This window comes from Primulina tabacum, chromosome 5 (assembly GCF_025594145.1).
Source record: "Primulina tabacum isolate GXHZ01 chromosome 5, ASM2559414v2, whole genome shotgun sequence".
Classification (NCBI taxonomy): Eukaryota; Viridiplantae; Streptophyta; class Magnoliopsida; order Lamiales; family Gesneriaceae; genus Primulina; species Primulina tabacum.
In genome coordinates, this window is record NC_134554.1 from 21,070,312 (window position 1) to 21,077,696 (window position 7,385).

The window sequence follows — 7,385 nt, forward strand, 5'->3', positions numbered from 1 at the left end:
AGGAGTGTCAGAAGAGCTTCGATACTTTGAAGCAAGCTCTTATCTCAGCACCAGTTTTGGTCGTGCCGTCAGGGTCCGGTGAGTTTGTTCTGTATACCGATGCTTCGAAGCTCGGTCTTGGCGCAGTATTGATGCAGCATGGGAAGGTGATAGCTTATGCTTCTAGACAGTTGAAGACTCATGAGAAGAACTACCCTACCCATGATCTAGAGTTGGCCGCAGTAGTTTTTGCCTTGAAGATTTGGAGGCATATCTGTATGGAGAGAAGTGCCAGATCTTTACCGACCACAAGAGCCTCAAGTATTTCTTTACGCAGAAGGAGCTGAACATGCGTCAGAGGCGTTGGTTGGAGCTTGTGAAGGATTATGACTGTGACATTAGCTACCACCCGAGTAAAGCTAATGTAGTTGCGGATGCATTGAGCAGAAAAGTCGCAGTGATGGCTCATTTGACAGTGTCGAGACCTCTTCAGATTGAGATGCAGAGGTTTGATCTTGAGACTTATCCTTAAGGTAGAGTTCTCCGTCTATCTACCTTGACCATTCAGTCTTCTCTTCTGGACCGTATTCGCAGTGGTCAGTCATCAGATGAGCAGTTAGCAAAGTGGGAGCAGAGGGATGAGGCCAAACGCAGTGTCTTGTATTCAGTCAGTGATGGTATTGTGAGATACCGAGACAGGATATGGGTTCCTAGCAGTGATTCTATCCGAGCAGATATCTTATCAGAAGCCCATACGTCGCCATACTCTATTCATCCAGGGAGTACGAAGATGTACAAGGATCTGCAGCTATTGTATTGGTGGCCAGGGATGAAGAAGGATATCAGGCGATTTGTGTCCGAGTATCTGACATGCCAATTAGTGAAAGCGGAGCATCAGAGACCAGCAGGTTTGCTCAAGCCTCTCCCTATTCCCGAGTGGAAGTGGGAGAATATTACCATGGACTTTGTGACCGGATTGCCGAGGTCAGCCAGAGGATCAAATGCTAGCTGGGTGATTGTAGATCGTCTTACCAAGTCAGCGCACTTCTTGCCTATTAAGAAGACTTTCACCATGGTTCAGTATGCAGAGCTGTATATCCGAGAGATAGTCCGACTCCATGGTATTCCAGTTTCTATCGTATCTGACAGAGATCCTAGATTCACTTCCTCATTTTGGAAGAGTTTGCATTCGACTATGGGTACGAAGTTGCTGTTTAGCACAGCTTTCCATCCGCAGACAGATGGGCAGTCAGAGCGAGTCATTCAGATTTTAGAGGATCTTCTCCGTGCTTGCGTCATTGATTTCTCAGGGAGTTGGGAGTCGAACTTGCCATTGGTTGAGTTCACCTACAACAATAGCTTCCAGTCTTCCATTGGTATGGCTCCGTATGAAGCACTATATGGCCGCAGGTGTAGATCTCCTGTTCATTGGGATGAAGTAGGAGAGAGAGCAGAGTTGGGTCCAGATATTATTCAGCAGACTGTCGATGTAGTAGCCCGGATCCGTGATAGAATGAGGACTGCTCTGATTCGACAGAAGAGTAATGCCGATCAGCGGAGGAGAGATTTAGAGTTAGCTGTCGGCGACCATGTCTTTGTGAAAGTGGCACCTATGAAGGGTATCATGAGATTTGGCAAGAAAGGGAAGCTCAGTCTGAGATTCATTGGACCATTTGAGATCCTCGACAGAGCTGGGACGCTAGCTTATCGTGTGGCTCTTCCGCCGAATCTAGCCGGAGTACACAATGTGTTCCACGTCTCCATGCTGAGGAAGTACATGGCGAACCCTTCGCATGTCCTGAACTTTGAGCCGTTGCAACTTACTCTGAACCTATCTTATGAGGAGAGGCCAATGCAGATCCTAGACAGGCAAGAGAAGAAGCTTCGCAACAAGCTGGTTAAGCGAGTCAAAGTCAGATGGCTCAACCATTCAGAGGAGGAAGCTACATGGGAGTCTGAGTCGGAGATGAGAGATCGTTACCCCGAGTTATTCGATGAGTTTTAATTTCGAGGACGAAATTTCTTTTAAGGGGGGAAGGATTGTAGAACCCGTAACTTAGACTACGTATAAACCATGTATAGTTCTAGTATTTAAATTAAAATGATTTTGTTGCATGAGTATTTAAAGTGCCTTTCTTTAAAGTTAATTATTTCATTTCAGTAGTTTTAATTTTATTCTTTCAGTTATTTCAGTGAGGCCGGACTGGAGTTGGAGTTTAGAGATAAAATTTAAGATTTAGAAATCATTTCCGGAATTTATTTTAGCTAGCAAGTAAGTTAATTTAAGTTAATAAAGAAGTTTAAGGAATTATTTATGTTACTTGAGGTGAGTAGAAAATAAATTCATTTAAGTTCCATAATTAAGGGGTTAGTTCACTAAATTAATTAGGGATAGGTAAGGCTCTTAAGGTATTAAAATTTATCAACTAAACAATATTTCCTTCCATTTATTAGATGAATTTTCGGCCCCTTAGATGACTAAGCATTACCTTGCCAACTCAACACCTTTGACCCTTTCTTTGTATTTAATTAGTAGGATAATCTCTTCATTTTTTTTCTAGCACCATTTAATTAATGATCAATCTTATCCTAGCCTTGTTGGACATGCAAAAATCGGCCACACTCCACCCTTGTATCCCTCCAAAAATCATTTGATAACAAGAAAATTCAAATTTCAAAAGGTGGAGACTTGGTCTTGATTTATCCCCTATATCTTGCACCCACTTCCCTCAGTCTCCTAACCATCTTTCCCCCTCTCCCTTGCTCGAAATCTGAGAGAATTTCAAAGATAAAAACCGTGGGTTCCATAGCTAGGAAGATAGGAGAAAATCGAGTAAGAAGCAAGGTAGAATAGAAAGCGCTCCACCTCCTCCGCGCCGGATCGTCTCTTCTTTTCGTTTTTCTTTCAAACAAAACCAGGCATGCATATATTCTTCCTTGAATCTTCAATCAAGTCCTAATACCATTTATTTTCATTACATGATCATGTTTTATTAAGCAAAAACCGAAATACATCAAGAATTTTTCAGAAAATAAGAATGCAGAATTTTCGATTTTCATGATGCTCTTCACGGGTTCTCTTGTTTTGATGTTTCAGGTGGATGGCTCGACTCCAGGCTCACTAGGCTACATCTAGACACATACTAGGGTGTGTCAAGACCATGTTGGTCCATTCAAACAAGCCCCATGCATGATAGAATTCGAATTTGACAGCAACTCTTCAATCTTGGCCCTTTTAGTTTTCGAAAAATCTGTTGTGTGCTGTCAAGGGGATGGATCTGATCTGGGGTGCCACAAGGCATATAGCCATGGTTAGATCACTTCCCTAGCATGTCTAAGACATGACTAAGTCGCCCTTTTGGTGGCTCGGTCCAGGGTGCATCGGTTTTTAAATCAAACGCAAGAACAGCCCCTTTCCCCATTTCGGCCCTTCCTTGGTACAGCATATGAGTTTCGGTTTTGGGTGGTTTGGTGTGGATCTTGGTTGGCCTATGGCCCTTAGCCATGGTTCATACCATACCCCTAGATGTCTAGGCCGTGCCATGGTCAATCAAATGGCCACTGGAACGACACGAGACAGCAAGCAAAGCTAAACACCACACGCGCATGCAAAGGTGCTCTCGGGTGAATCTTTTCGATTGTTGCTGCAATATTCCGAATTGTGGCTGGTTTAAAGCCCTTAGCCATGGTTCGAATCATTCATTGGGACTTTGGTAAGAGGTTCTGGTCGGTGGTTCAAGACCCAATGGCCATTAGCCTCGCAAACGACGCAAGCAAACCAAGCATAACTGCTGTATTTTTGGACATCAACTTGCTGTGACGGTTCAGTGGCTCGTTCGAGTTCTCGGTCGGCTTTTAGCCTATGGCCTTGGACTGGACAGTGCCTCATTGAGTTAGGAAGGTCATGTTTTTGACCGTTTGTAATTCGGTTCATTTTTGAGGTCGTACAAGAATTTACGGTGCGATGTGCCAAATTGACTCTCGAAAGAGCGTTTCTTGTTTTGGCCTCCATTCACCTAGATTTCGGCCCTCACCATTTTAGGAGCATTATTTTATCATTTTAGGCGTATTTTAATCATGACTACATGACGGTTCAGTGTTGGTTCGGGTTGGTTCGGAGTCATGATTAAATACGAAGTCGGTAGGCGTAATTGTCACATTTTAGAATGTTATTGCATAGTTTGGTCCCATAAATCTATTCCATATTTTTCATGACATATTTAGGTTGCAGCAAGCCTGGGAGCGATCCAATCCAAGCAGTAAATTATTACAGGATATTTAATTGTGCCATTTAATTATATTACGTGCATAAATATATAAAATGTTCATTTTTGAGATTATGCGATATTGCTTATGGCCATTTCACTATCATGAGATTATTGCTAAATCCGGTCGCCAGTTACCGGTCCGGTCGCCAGTTACTGGTCAGTTGAGTTTGTTTCACCCAGTATACTGTGGCTACAGTCTGATTAGACGTTTACTATTTTATCCGGTCGCCAGTTACCGGTCATGGGAGCATTTTATTATCCGGTCGCCAGTTACCGGTCAGTTTCAGTGCAGGGGCCACTTGCGTATACCATAATCTCACCAGGAAAATTATTGCAAGCTATTTCAGTACAGGGCTCCAAGGAGCAAACATTTTTTTACCATGATATTTTCAGTTCAGTTATGCACGTATTATAATTAATCATGACACGACACTTTTTCATTATGCCTCATGACATGACATTTTTATTCCATGAAATTTTATTATAGTATTTACTCGTTATTTACGATATATGCATGTTGAGTCTTTAGACTCACTAGACTTGATTGTTGTAGGTTCTGATGATGCCGGGGCCGAGGGCGGGGACCAATGAGCAGGCTCGAGTCGGCAGTAGTAGGACCCGATGACCTCAGTTCAGCATTTATTTTTAATTGATGGCTCAAACATTTTAATTATTGTTGGAAAAACTTTTTACTGTTATTTTAAAAATGTTAATTCTTCCGCTGCCACATTGAACATCAAACTTTATTGATCAGTTTATTTTATGATTGAGGTATTTTAATTATTTTAAAAAGAAAAATTTTAAATTTTCCGCAAATTTCCAATTAAGGATTTTAGGCCCGTTATAAACATAAAGTAATTCGTTAAAATCATAGTAACTGAGTTCAACATGCATAAAAATCCTTAAAACTTAAGCGGTCCTCGGGTTAGTCCTTCGCCCAGTCCGAGCTATCTCACTGGTCTCAACCTCTCGTCTCCTGAAACTCGTCCTCACCTGCATCGATCTAGTCTAGTGAGTCTAAAGACTCAACATGTATAAATTGAGAATAACGAGTAATAATTAAAAAATCCACATGCATTTTAAAGTAGTCCATACATACTTAAAACCTGAACATACTTACATAACATAGACGTGCCATAATTTCCTAAACTTTTTCATAAACGTGCTTGCTACATATGTACTTAAACATACATAATTATCATCATTTTGCGTAGAGATCTGTTTCAAAGAAAGTGACCCATAACATAATGCGCCTTATCAGACTATACCACAGTACTGGGCTGGCAAGCATGTCCATTGCCACATACATAAGATCCTCGCTCATGCTTTACCGGGTGGATTGGTCCCTGGTCATGCTTTACCGCTTTTCAATCCTGATCATATCCAGGTCATGCTTTACCGGCATGGAGAGGTTCCCGAACACGTTCTCCGGCTTCTAAACACGTTCATAATTAGTCACAAGACAAATCGCATACCTCAAAAACATAAAAAAAAAAAAAATTTGCACGTCGAACATACTTACATAGCGTTGAGGGCTTCGTTGGATCTCGCTCGGGCTACTGCTGCACATGCATACTAATACATTATCCCAACAACTTAAAATTTCATAACTTAACCGTACCTATCAAACTCACCACCGAAGTAATTAAATTAACTTATGACTTTCTAGACCACTCGGGACTCGACCATATTTAATCAACATACTAAACCATGACATCGAACCCCGAAACAATCTTGATATGGAGTATGAACATTTTCCAAGCAATGGAAGACACAGACCTTGCTCAAAATATAGTTTAACGTTTCCTATTCAAACTTCGTAACGTCTAATCTAACCCTCACTATGCTTGGACATAACGACGTATTAATACCCAAATGAAGCAATAACACATAAAATTGAAGCTTGAAGACCCATGAACCAGCGCCTAGGCACTGAGATGTAGCGCTGCAGCGCCTAGTCAAGCACCTAGGCGCTACCAACCAACGCAACGGCGCCACCCTACACGTAGCTGCAGCGCTGCGGCGCTAACCCTGCGCGAACCAAACCCCAAAAGTATCATCTTATACCCATTCACTTCTCTATGACTTCTAATGTAACCAAACCCATACCGATTCGAAACGAAACACTGATTGGCGTCTGACCACAACCCATGACATACCTAAACGTAGCAATTATCGGCCAACGATACCCAACCAAGCCTGCAACCAAATAAAACTCAAGAAACATGAAGAACATATTTTGTAACATCATAGTTGGAGCAGTCAAACGAGAATGATCATAACTCACTCGTTTCTTGTCCGAAAATTACGAATTTACTGTAAAATGGAAGGTATCAAAAAGCACTACGTTTTACATGTTAAAAGGTTTTTCGAAAAATCGACTGAAAATTCGCAGGACTCGAAATGACAACAGATTCGATTTTTTTGAGATCTAGAAATTTGTTCAAAATCGTTTCAACCATTTTTGCTCAAACTTTGCATTACATAAACAAATTTTTACACACAATACTCTTCAAAATACTTACTACGACGAGATCGATGCAGAAATAAAATAATATACATGCATTTACGTTATAACGCACAAAGATAACGAATATCGATGCAGTGAATTACAGGAGATGACTGGGAGACGCTTGCTACACGATTCTTGCTCGAAACACCAATGAGAATCCACTGAAAACTCGAAGGGGAAGGGGTGGCTGCTGGAAGAGGCTCAAGAACCCTAGCTATTCCCTTCAAATGAATGTGTAAGTGTGTGGCGGTGTGTGTGTGTGTGTATATAGCGCGCGTGTGTGTGTTTGATTAGGAAGTTAATTATGGGTTAATAAAAATACTAATAACCAATTAACATGCTAAATAAAATACTAATATAACTATTTAATCCCACTCAAAGATTTAATAAAATAATTAAATACAAAATTTTCAAGATTAAAATTCCCAAATTCCAAATTAGTATTTTTGAAAAGCTTAAAATCTTAAAATCATCTAATAAAATAAATTAGGCTTTAAAATGCTTAAAAATTTCATAAATAATGTAAAATATCAATTTTCTTGACTTGAAATAAAATACCACAATAACAGACATCGCCTAAATCGTCTCCGGTTTATTTTCTTGATCCCGTATCGAATATTCGCCTG